Source organism: Lampetra fluviatilis, chromosome 9 (genome assembly GCF_964198595.1).
Source record: "Lampetra fluviatilis chromosome 9, kcLamFluv1.1, whole genome shotgun sequence".
Classification (NCBI taxonomy): domain Eukaryota; kingdom Metazoa; phylum Chordata; class Hyperoartia; order Petromyzontiformes; family Petromyzontidae; genus Lampetra; species Lampetra fluviatilis.
In genome coordinates this window covers 11,208,224-11,221,089 of record NC_136283.1, presented here as the reverse complement: position 1 = coordinate 11,221,089, position 12,866 = coordinate 11,208,224, and positions in this window count along the sequence as shown.

The window sequence follows — 12,866 nt, the reverse complement described above, 5'->3', positions numbered from 1 at the left end:
AGCACTGCTCTGAAACAACGTGAACCATTTGTTTGTGTTCTCTCTCGTAACAACGCGTCGACAGCCGTGTCTGTAGTTACAACACACGGGGCTCCCATTCAGGGATCAGCGGCTGGTCACGAGCGTGTGTCGAGTAACTGTTTGTGGATGTTTCTCTCCTCTCTCCTCTCTCTTTCGCTCTCCTCCAAAGGGAGGCGGCCGAGACGATCGGCGCGGCGGTAAATGAGCGCTCCCTCTCGGTGCCTTTGCGCGCCCCCCCACCCCCCTCTCCCCCTTCCCGATGGGGCCGAATACGCGGCAGGGAATCTCCCGGCATTTACCCGGATTATCGCGAGTGCGGCCAGAGTTTGGTTTCCCTAGGAAGTTGGGGGGGGGGGTAGGGGTTTGGGGCGCTTATAGTCTTCAGCAGCCTTCTGTCGAACACATTTCTCGAGATACTGTACCTTTTCTTAATCGGTACAAGCCGGGCGCCACACCGTACCGATGTCTTCTCGTAACCCTTAAGTATCGCTGTGTTTTTATCGAACAATGACGTAGTGGTGTGTTGGCCGACAATCGTGGGATAGCGGGCACCAGGCGAGCCGTGGGCTCGCTTCTTGTTTCTATGAACCCAAGGACCTGAATACCCAACGACCTGAGTTTAATCTCCGGCCACGGCTAACATCAGCGACGAGTGACTGGTTCTTGACACTCACTCATGAGCAAATGACCCCCTGTCAACCGATATGCAGTGACCAGCATGGTGAGGTATGGTCAGAAACCCCATGATTAACACGACGTGAGGAGGCTTCTATCCAGCAGTAGGGTCTATCAATGATTTCGTACTATTTTTTTTATTATTATTATACATTAAACACGAGACATTCCAATGAGTGCGTTAGGCATTAGCAGGTTAGACAAACGCGCAGAGTAACTCACCGTTTGCCTTCAACAACAAGAATAACAACAACAACAGTTGTTGTCTCAGTGAGCACCCATTGAGGCCGGCACGGCACCGATGGTTTCGCGTGGCAGCCACCAGCGCGGCCGACGTTCCCACTCCGCACCGGGGGGGGATCTCGTTTAGGGCCAAAAAGGACCCAAGGAAGAACGAGGAACCGATTTCGGAGACCGCTCGCCACTGTGATGCGCAACGACGTCCCGAGGAATCGACCCCCCTTCCCCCCCTCCCGGGGTCGGCAGTATCAGCGGCGCGGGCGTGACGACTCAGGTGCCACTCGCTCGCCCGCAGGCGTCGTGGGGAACACGCGGGAGCACGAGGCCCGGCAGACGGGCCCATTGCCTACCAGCTGCGCGTAACGCAATGTCTCGGCTTCAATCTGTCCCCGAGTCTCCGTCGTGCCGTGCCGCCGTAGCGCACAACCAGATGCCTTCCTCCTGCACGTGTGCGGCGGCTTTGCTAATGAGCTGTGACAAACGAACTCGTGTGTTTTTTTTATTGGTGTGCTCAACTTAAAAAAAAAACACACACAGACACACGCAATTTTACACGTATCCGCAAAAGGAGGTTTGTTTTTTTGGTTTCTCTCTCGCGTTTGAATCGACCATCCCAGCCTCTGCTTCGAGAGGGATATTTTACTCTTACGCAGCCGCGATGTTGAACAATGATAAGTAAACTATTTTATTTTTTATTTTTTCCAGGTAAGGCACACGAAGATATAATCCTATTTTTCAGAAGCGACTTAACCACAAATGATAGCTTAACGGGATGGCTTACCATGTGGAAATTTTAGAGCAGCCAAACATTCTCAGCGCATGTTTTTTTAAATGTGGAGGGAAACGGCGGAGGACCCGGATAAATGTCCACGCGACCACGGGGAGAGAGACACGCAAACTCCACATACACAGCAGGCGTTAGGGTCGGGATCGAACCCACGACCTCCTGTATACCGGGCAAGGTAGATATCATCTATGTGCCATTACGCAAGATGAAGGTGGCAGAGAGACGGAGAGGACGAGCGGTCGGTGAGAGCTCACTCGCTATCTCGAGTCAGGTGAGACAACAACAACAGCAGTAGCCATTCGCCACTCAGTGGCGGTGACGTAACCACAGCGCTTGTGCCAGGCTAGGTGCGCTCCGACACGTGGAAGGGAGTTGCATCAGCTGATCTGCGCAAGGAGAGAAGAAAGGGAAAATAAGTAATACTGCATTCTTCTGAGAGCAGCGGCTGTCATAGTTGCGGTAACAGAGAGACCAGAAGGAGACTCGTAAGACGACACTGCAGGCCACGTGGAAAAAAATCCAATAATGGTTCTGCCAGAGGAACACCGCTGCTGATATTTCACCAGTATCATCTGCACCAGCAGTTCTCAACGGTGATTGCTGACATCACCGCCACACATCCCAGCTGCCCGCGTGTATCAATCAATACACGTGTAATTCCAAATGACTCGTGCTCTCGGGTGACACCACCAGAAGCCGAAGCCAGAGCCTGGAGCATCAGGAATGACTGCCACTCTGCTAATATGACGTGCAGCAGTTCTTAAATCTAAGCTAATTCTAATTAACGATTATAATAGTCTGGTTCTCTCATTAAGCCGTGCATTTCATTTATCGTTAATTACAGTCGACTCCGATTGCATGAAAATGACAGGCTTTTAAAGACTTAGCTTGATTAGTTTTTTTGTTGTTTTCTCCGGAACAATGTGTTTGAACAAGTGTTGTGTGTTGAAAAGGAGCCCAGTTAACAGTAAAAAAAAACATGTTTATATATGTCACCCTTCTGGCACGTTGAATATAGCAAGCTAAAGCGCCTCTCGGCCCCCAGAATCATGCAACTATGAGGTGCTACCCGTCTATGTTGATGGCCTTGAGTCAGTGGTGGAAATTCCACGTTCCCGTGACAGTGGCAGCTACATTCATACTAAAGCCACTATTGATTTCCCGTAAAGTGGTACTCCATTGGAACCTCATTTGCCAGTAAAAAATATGATAATTGTTTTTTACCCTTTCATCTGGCAACAAAACTGACACCTTTTTTACAAGGAGTCATGTTTGCATAGACCACAATACGCCTTTTGGCGTCATCTGGTCCAACACCATGTGAGACTAGGCTCTAAGGAAAGCTGTCTCGGGTGTGGACCAATCAACTTCAAGGACAGTGCATACATTATCAGAGTTATGTTTTTTGTTTGAATTATGACTGCAGGTATTGTGGTCTATGCAAACATGACTCCTTGTAAAAAAAGGTGTCAGTTTTGTTGCCAGATAAAAGGGTAAAAAAACAATTATCAAAGTGGTACTCGTTTAGATTGCCCCCCAAAGGGATACTTGGACGAGAACTACCCCTGATCGTGGCTGAAACTTGCATCTCGTTGCTTTGTGAGTTAAGAACTCGTACGGGAATCGCACCCAGTCAATGATGAATCCGTCGCAACAAAGAGAGAGTCACCCCCTTCACAAGTGGCCATGCGTGACGAATCGGAGCAACATCTCAGCCCTGAACCGGTGGGTGGAAATTCCGAATTCCCCGTGGGTGACAGAGACAGTCTGTTCGTGAAAATTATTTATGTTTGCCTTCCTACAAAGTTCGTATTTATTTGATCGACCCTAGATCGACGATGAGTTGAGTTGGCTTTTTTTGGCTGAGATTACAAATCGCAACCTTCCAATGGCGAGTTGAGCACCGTGACCACGGCATTTAACCTGACCAGGAGTCAGGCCTCGGGTCAAAGTGTCTCTCCCTGCTCTCCATCGGCATCCCCTCTGCCGGCAGCAGCAGATATTCCACATTCCTTTGGCAGGAGCCAGTAAAAATAAAGGTCCATTATTCTTCTTATTATTATTATAATCGTGAATACCAAAATTTCCTTCCGTGCAAATGTTATTTTACGGCCGCATGAGATAAATAGTTGGCACGGTGCAGGGGAGTAATTTGCAGGGTCTTCTAATAAGCGATTGAGAAAATGAAACATTTAATCCCTTGTGAATGTTTTTCGAGGGCAGCTCTGCCACACGCAGGTGCACACAGTAACCACAGTGCATTCCTTTTCATTATTTTATTTTTTTCAGGCCCCCCCCCTCCCCCTCTTCTCCCCAGAACCAACCACCCCTACTGTAAGTGCCACCACAAAGCGGACGGGACACTGGGTGGCATTGGCACACTCCAACATTCAGCAGGTGACTGGGAGGTCTCAAGACTGGAGCTGGCTCAGAGCCAGATGTAGTTCTAAGGGCTCCCGTTCGACAGGAATTAATGCATCACAAGAAGATCTGCTAATGCATTTGCACAGGTGGGAATGATTACATCCCTGGTCTAAGATATTAATGATGCGGCCGGGTGGCGCTGTGGTTAGGGCATGCCTCTGGCAATCGGAAGTTTGCGAGCTCAAATCCTGGCCGGTGATTGACTCTGCCCATCATCTCACCGGGGTTGCTAAAGTGATTACGAATGCGCGAGGAGCCCTCCGCGGATGTGCCGTGGCTCTCGTCGTAAGAATGTGGAATTTTGGAAAATGACTGCCTGGCGTCGGCGGCGAGCGCGTGAACTGGGCGGCGACTTCGTGAAACTCGCCTTCCAGGGTTTCCCCCTCCACATTCGGAGTATTTGGCTGCTGTAACTGTCCACACGATGATAAGCCACGACCGTTGAGCTGTCATTTGTGATAGCCAGGTCGCTTCTGAAAAAAGAGCTACATAGCTCAGTGGGTATTACGTGCTAAAACGAAACACAGTTTAGTTTTATTCTTAATAAAGTTTTTGGGTCAGATCGCGTAAGTAGAAATGTGTCGTAACCCTCCACCACCCGACACAGCCAGTAAGGTTTGTCACGTAAACAGCGCGCCAATTTAGTTACTACTTCAGCCCACCAGTGTGTTGGAGCAGTACATCCACAACATTTACAATTTGTTTAGTTTTTAGTTGAAGCTCTTTGTGATTGTGCATGATCGGGGTCTTGCTCATCCCTGATGCCTCATCCGGGGCGAGGTCCTGAGAGTGAACGCGCGCGTGAGTGACGGCTTGCACGGGGGGGGGGAGGGGGGGTGCGGGGGAGAATAGGACGATGACTAAGAGCCCTCCTTTGTAGCTGCGTGAAGAAAATAAAGAGCCCATTGATGTGGAATTAGTTCTCTGGGCGCTCACAGCAGCCAATCTAGACCGGAGCGAAGTACACCTGTACGTGGAAGGGCATATACGCTGTATAGTTTATATGCGCGCGCGCGCGCGCGCGTGTGTGTGTGTGTGTGTACGTGTCAATCAAAGTGTGCACGCTGACATTAACATGGGGTGACGCTCATTTTTCTTCGGCAGCACTGATCCAATGGCCTCAATTCCACATTTTATGACAGGGTTCAGTATACCCATAGGACAGCCAATGATCTCTATGTGTGTGCGTGTGTATATACAGGGTATTATTATATTACGTACATTGTATTGGGTTTTAGTGAATGGTCGACAGGTAAAGTGCTTGACTCACAGTCAGAAGTCATGGTCGCGTGGAATTTTCAGCATTTGCTCAGTGCCCCCCAACAGAAGTAATTGCCAACCCATTACTTGTTTGAGCAGACGGGCACTTTGACTTTGTAATAGTTACGACGAGAATGATCACGCACAGGCCTTTGTCAATCCACTGCTGGATGAAGGCCTCCTAATGCTCTCGCGACGCAAGCCAGTACAAGTGAGTGAAGGGAGGTCAGAACCAGGAGCGGGGTCGACATCACTGGCAATTGACGTTAGCCGTGCTTGGGAATTAAATGCGGGCGGATGGGTTCACAGCGCAGTGCAAAAACCACTGGCACCCTTCCTCCTTTTATAACAATAAATATAGCGCGTACGTCTATGCATATAATTGTGAAAATAAGACCAATTAGTGTTGGATTTATTTGAATTAACCGCATTATAGACCGGCGCTACCGCTCTTTATGTTTTAAAGCTAAATTACGACCGATAACACCATTGCAACCTCATTTGCCAGTAGCAAAATATGATAATTGTTTTTTTTACCCTTCTATCTGGCAACAAAACTGAAACCTTTTTTACGAGGAGTCATGTTTGCATCGACCACAATACCTGCAGTCATAATGCAAACAAAAAAACATAACTCTGATAATGTATGCACTGTCCTTGAAGTTGATGGTGTAAATGCTTACCCCGAGCTCTCATACTCTGATGGTGCATTGTCTTTGAGTTGTGCGCCTTTTGGCGTCATCTGGTCCAACACCATGTGAGACTAGGCTCTAAGGAAAGCTGTCTCGGGTGTGGACCAATCAATTTCAAGGACAGTGCATACATTATCGGAGTTATGTTTTTTTGTTTGCATTATGACTTCAGGTATTGTGGTCTATGCAAACATGACTCCTCGTAAAAAAGGTTTCAGTTTTGTTGCCAGATAAAAGGGTAAAAAAAACAATTATCATACGACCGATAAGTTTGTGACGGGAGCATCAGTGACAATGAATACAGAAGGCGCAACACGGCGGCGGACTTGCGTCGTTTCCCGCAGCAGTCTTCACTCTTCACAACACCGGTTAGCAAGGCAGGCGTTCTACAGAAAACGTGTCAAAAATCAAACATTGTGCATACACAATTGTATCTAATATCTATGGCCAAAGACGCCAGAATGTGCCTCACCTTGCCAGGTTTATGAAGCTAAGCAAGCGGTTGAGCCTGGATAGAGCCTGGATGGGTGACCAGCATGCATGCCAGGTTGCCATCGGCGGCCGGGTAGCTGTGCTACGCTGCGAGCAGCAGACGGAGAGCACAGCAATATCCACTGCTCGACTGCGACCCTCTGCTCCCACGTCTACGCTCCCAACCTGTTGTCCTCCCCCCCCCCCACGTACCCTCTGATTCGCACGGTTATCTACGTACGGTGCGAAAGAAGTTCAACATAGGTACATCTCAGCGCGGTGAATTATGGTTAAAATAACCCACGCGGAGTGTGTGGGAGGCCAACATTCAGCAGTGGAATTACAAAAAGAGAAATGAAAGGGCGGTGCATGTGAATGCGCACACACACACGCGCACGCGCATTTTTTTTCGTAGCATTGTTTCTCAGGGTGGGATTAAATCAATTCTGGATGGCTCGTCCCGTCACGGGCCATGACAGCAAGCAGCCGCGCAAGGGAAAGTTACCTGAAGCTCCGGGAACAGCGGTTCATTGTTTCCTCTGCATCTCATCTCCACGTGCCCACAACCGCCACCACCACAACCACCACCACCACCATAGCCACCATAACCACCACCAGCACCACCACCACCGCCGCCGGTGTGGGGCAACCTCCTCCTGCTCCTCCAGCTGCTCGCCGTCCGGACCCTCCAGCCCCCACTCCACCCCCCCCCCACCACACCCCCCCCCCCCACCACCCCCCCGCGCAGTTCGCTCGACAGGTGATTATCCGGGAGACCACACAAGCATAGCCCCCCCTCTCTCTCAGCCCCCTCCTCTCTCAGCCCCCTCCCCTCTCAACCCCCCTCTCAGCCCCCCCTCTCTCTCAGCCGCTACCCTCTCAGCCCCCCCTTTCTCTCTCTCAGCCCCCTCCCCTCTCAGCTCCCCCCTGTGTCTCAGCACCCCCCCCCACATCCGCCCACCCGCCGTCCCTCCAGCCCTGTTAGTGCCCCCACCCTGGCACACGGCAGTGCCCCCCCCGGGGGGAATTGCCGGCGGTGTGGGCGATCTGTGGCGGTCACTAGGGGGAGGGGAGGTGCGTGTGGGGGGAGGGGGGGGGGACACAGAAGGGGGTTTCATTCACCTGTAACCGCGCCGCTAATTGGGCTCGCCACTCACCGCATGCGTGGCGCCGCTGCCGCTGCTGCTGCGGCTCTTGTTGAGGATGCGTTTTTGTTTGGTTCTCACACTCGGGGCGTCGCGTCTCTCTCTCTGTCTGTCTGTTGTGTGTGTGCGTGTGTGTCTCTCTCCATGTTGTCTTGTGTGTCTGTGTCGGTGTGTGTGTGTGTCACGGGAGCGAGCAGTTTGATAGGTGCTCGCGAACAGCACTTGCCCCAACAGTTTATTCTAAGGCTATATGGGGGATCTGTGTCTTTGTCACGTGAGCGGTATTATAGGGGCGCCTCGAGTTGAGATTTCCGCTCACGGCCAACACCGGTTACGATCGCCTGAACCACTCCAGGGCCTCTGCTCGGTCGACGCAGCCTCAAATCGCCACTCGGGAGACAAAGGCGGCCGGGCGTGGTGGTGGTGGCCAAACACCCCCCTCCTCGTGTTCCCGTGCCAGACCCCAAAGGCGCTCGCTAGCAGCCCCGAGGGCACTCCGCGAAGCTCCACGAGGAATTTCTCTCTCTGCGTCTGTGTGGGTGCGTGCGTGTGTGTGTCTGTGTGTGTGTGTGTCTTTTCACTCCCCATTTTGATAAAGCTCCCTCTCCTTTCGACAGTGAGGACACTTAATCTCTCGGTGGCAGGATGAAATGAATTTTAAGAAAAGGGAGGCCGATAAGAATGCTGTTTGGCTGCTTTCTCGATTCGTGTCATCAGACATCAAACATCGCGCCTCTGGATCTCCGCTCAAAATCTTTATCACGCCGCTGACAAGCCGCCGCCCCCCCTCCTCCCCCCCTGCTACTTCGTCGTCTTCTACAAACAGGCGCCGATCCACCATTCCATTTGATTTCCAACCGGCCACTGCCCCCCCGGCTCAGATCGCTCCCTGTGCGTTTGGCAAAGAGGATGGGACACCACCTCCCCCCCCCCCACTTGTTTGAGCTAATAAGACGGCATCTTCTTGGTTCTTTCGGTAAAGTCATGTAGAAGGGAAATAATAAAATAATAAAAATGAAACATAATAAAATACTATTCTCACGACGTTTCGGCCACAACAGGTGAAGAACAGGGTTGTCGGAAAGACAGCATCACCAAGCTTGGCAGCGTATATTTAAGCTGGGTTAGAGGAGGAAGGGCGCCTTGACAAAGGGATTTGCATATCAACAGAGGAATTTTGCATATTTATTGAAAATGCAGATATGGAAATGCAGATATTTATGGATAATGCAGACGGCATCATCATCGTCGTCGTCATCGTCGTTATCAGCCACGATCAATCCACTGCTGGACGAAGACCTCCCCAAGCCATCGCCGTCTCTCACAGTCCTGCAATGATGCGGTGATCCATCTGGCGCCCTCTACTCGAGCTGATTTCATCACTCCATCTCCCTCCTTGTGGCCGCGTTCGGGTGCGGAACCCCCCGCCCCCCTTTGGCTGCCACTGCGATGTCAGCCCCCCCCACCACCGTCACCCCCTTTGAAGTGAGAGAAGATGTCACCCCAAAACAATTGCTTTCTTACTCCGTGAGTTATGTAGGGAAAGCAGTGATCGCCAGCGCCCGACAGCAGTAAGGATGTAAGTTCAATCCACTTTGGGGTCATTTTAGCCCATCATTGTCGTTACTCTGCCATCACTACGTACGGCGCGAACAAAGTTCAACATACGTACATACATGTACAACTCGGTGGGTTTCATCATTGGTTGTCCGATAGGCTATAGCCAACGTCATAAGCACATGGGATTTCCAGCACTGGTCCAGGGTCATTGCCCTTAGGCTCGTTCGAGCGGGGAGGCACGTCTCGTTGTGAGCTGGTGGTCACAAAGCACTCCACCCACACAGCTCCACTCACGGAGATTCACCCACCCAGCCGCACCGCACCCACCCCACACAGCGCACGACCTGCACAGCGCTCCAGCCACCCACGCACAGCTCCATCCACAGAGATCCACCCAGAATGATCCACCCACCCACACAGCTCTCCACGCACGGCGGCTGCTGCTATGTTTCTCGTCATCGTTGGGTGCTGGACTTCGGGGCAAATCAAACGGGACGCCGTTAATAAAGCGGAGACCGCCATTAATTGGTGTGTGTAATACAGTGTGATTAATTGCTTGGCTAATTAGACGGCAAATGTGAACACGGGCGAGACGGGGATTATTCTCCGCGTGCGGTGTCTCCCGTTGCCGCTTGAGCCGCCGAGTCTTGGCTAAACCTTTTATTTTATTTTATTTGACCAGGAAAGGCCATCCGAGCTATATCGTTCTTTTTAAGAAGCGACCCGGCCCCAAATGATAGCTCAACGAAGTGGTTTACCGAGTACGAAATGTATACCAGCCAAATATTCTAAGCGCACGTTTCTAAATTTGGAGGGAAATCAATCTGAGAACCCGGAGAAAAATCCACGCGACCACGGTGAGAACACGCAAACTCTCAACTATACAACAGACGTCAGGGTCGGGATCGAACCCACGACTCCCTGCATACCAGGCGAGGGAGTTAACATCTCTCCACCGCGGCGCCAACTTGCGCGTTCTTGCAGCGAGGCACACCTAGGGCTGCCTGCGGCACAACCCACGGAACGCCGCGCAGTTCGTTGGCGTAACTTGCTTCTGAGGTTGCCTCGTGAGATTTAATGAGCCTCCTTGGGAGCTCCCCGCTCTCACGAACAAGGCCGCGCACCCCGCTAGGGAATGGCCCAGGACGGTGGCACCGCAGTCCTCGCGCTCTGAAAAGGGCGAGTGCCGTGCAACAGTTTCAGCCGGCGACTTCTCGTCCCGACGTCGAGAATGAATCGAGCGCGTTTGTTGCCTTTCCCTCGCAACCTCCGATGAGCGCGTCTGGCTCCGTACGGCGCGAAAGAAGTTCGACACGCGCGCGTACATTGGCGGAAAAGCCGCACTTAACGCGATCGCTTGTTTAGTGTGGCGATGGGTGATTCCGTCTACCTCTGCACACTCGAGGAGACGCGCCTTTCCATCACGGACGAACAAAAAAACCCCGTGGATTCGCGGCCCGCGCTCTCCGACTGGCATCGGTCAATGGCTCACGGAGCCCCCCCCCCCTCCTCTGCGTGTTCCCACGCGGGAGGAGGGACACTGGGGGGGGGGGGGGGCGACTGCCTCTCCTCTCCTCCCTGGGTGCGGACTTTCCACCATCGCCCTGGGGGGTGGTGTGGGGGGTCAGCAGCCAGCGTGAGGAGTACGCACCACAGCGCACGGCGCGTTCTATCCCCGGGCGCGGCGGGTTTCAGCAACTGTCCAGCCGAACCTCGTTCGGTGCGGGCGATGGGTGGCGCGGGTCGCGACGGGGCGTCACCCCCCACCCCCCCCACCCCCCACCCCTCAGAAATATTGATGAGACATCCGCGATAATAAGTCTGTGAAAAGGTTGTGTTTTGTCTTTCTAACGGGCAGTCTCTGTATCAACACTGACAATTTAATAGCGACCGTTGTATAGATTATTGGAAATACGAGGAAAAGGAGGGGAGTCGTACTAAATTAAGAGCATTTGTCATCAGAATGAAGGGGCCCGAGCAATCCATCTTTTACTCTGTTCCCATCAGATCATTTAATACATAACAGATGTTACTATTATTTTGGTGAATGCAGCTTTATAAGAACTAATGATGCATTATGCTTAATGAAGACAGATTGTCAATACTCTATCATCCAATGAGTGAAAAATCAAAGGATCGCGGTGGCACGGCTATTAAGGCCGAGGCAATATGCTGTTCTTATTTCATGAACATCGCCACAACAGGGGGCCACGACATTCGCAAAATTATACCGAGAATGACGGCATATCCATCACGCGGAAGATCCCGCTCGCATCAATTCCTGCGATTGGTTAAAAGGCTTTATTACAATAAGATATGTTATCAAAAGACTTTTAACCTTTCCTATGCATGGGGTCTATCATCTAGCGTGTGAGACATTTTAGAGCCATTTCTGATTTAATTTGAATAATTGAGTCAAGGCTGTGTCTGTGTGCATCTCAAAAAGGCGAATGCTCTCCCTCCTTAAAGGGGAATTCGAACAGCACTCGCCTCTTGTAAGGAGCCCCGAGCCAGCCGTAGAAATCCCTCGTTACTTTGACAGAGGCTGGGTCACTCGCTCCACTAGAGTTACTCCGCACTAAATGGTACCTATTTTATCGACCCTGCAGAGGTTATAGCCTGAGTTCACCCCTTGACCGCGATACGAAGTTCCACCGTTTGTGATTTGCGAGTCAACTGCGCCGCCAACCTTGCCACCCAGCGAGCTCATCTCCTCTCACATTCGAGTCATTGGCGGAAATTCCACAATCCCAGAGCGGGGTCCGGTATCTCCATGGGACAAGGTTCTTTGAGATGTATTCGCATTTCGCGCCTGCGACACACGCGTACATGAATGCAGAAACAACTCTACTTAGTATTTCAGCACTTTTGTCACTTCACTGCTGGATTAAAGCCTTCTCGTGCCATGCCAGTCACGGGGGTTCGTGATCGGGAATCGAACTTGAGGTTTTGTTCGCCAATCTCCAGACGACACGGACGTGGATGTGTGTGTGTGTGTAGATGTTGACCTTCTTTTGCAGCGCACGTAACCAACCGTGCTAAATCTGAGGTGCGGGGGAAGGACAACAAACTTAACACGAAGAGCAGTTGTAGAGAAGTGAGTTTTCACTCTGTAGATGATTTAACGAAGAGTGGTTGTAGAGAAGTGAGTTTTCACTCTGTAGATGATTTAACGAAGAGTGGTTGTAGAGAAGTGAGTGTTCACTCTGTAGATGATTTAACGAAGAGTAGTTGTAGAGAAGTGAGTGTTCACTCTGTAGATGATTTAACGAAGAGCGGTTGTAGAGAAGTGAGTGTTCACTCTGTAGATGATTTAACGAAGAGCCGTTGTAGAGAAGTGAGTGTTCACTCTGTAGATGATTTAACGAAGAGTGGTTGTGAAGAAGTGAGTGTTCACTCTGTAGATGATTTAACGAAGAGCCGTTGTAAAGAAGTGAGTGTTCACTCTGTAGATGATTTAACGAAGAGTGGTTGTGAAGAAGTGAGTGTTCACTCTGTAGATGATTTAACGAAGAGTGGTTGTGAAGAAGTGAGTGTTCACTCTGTGGATGATTTAACGAAGAGCCGTTGTAGAGAAGTGAGTGTTCACTC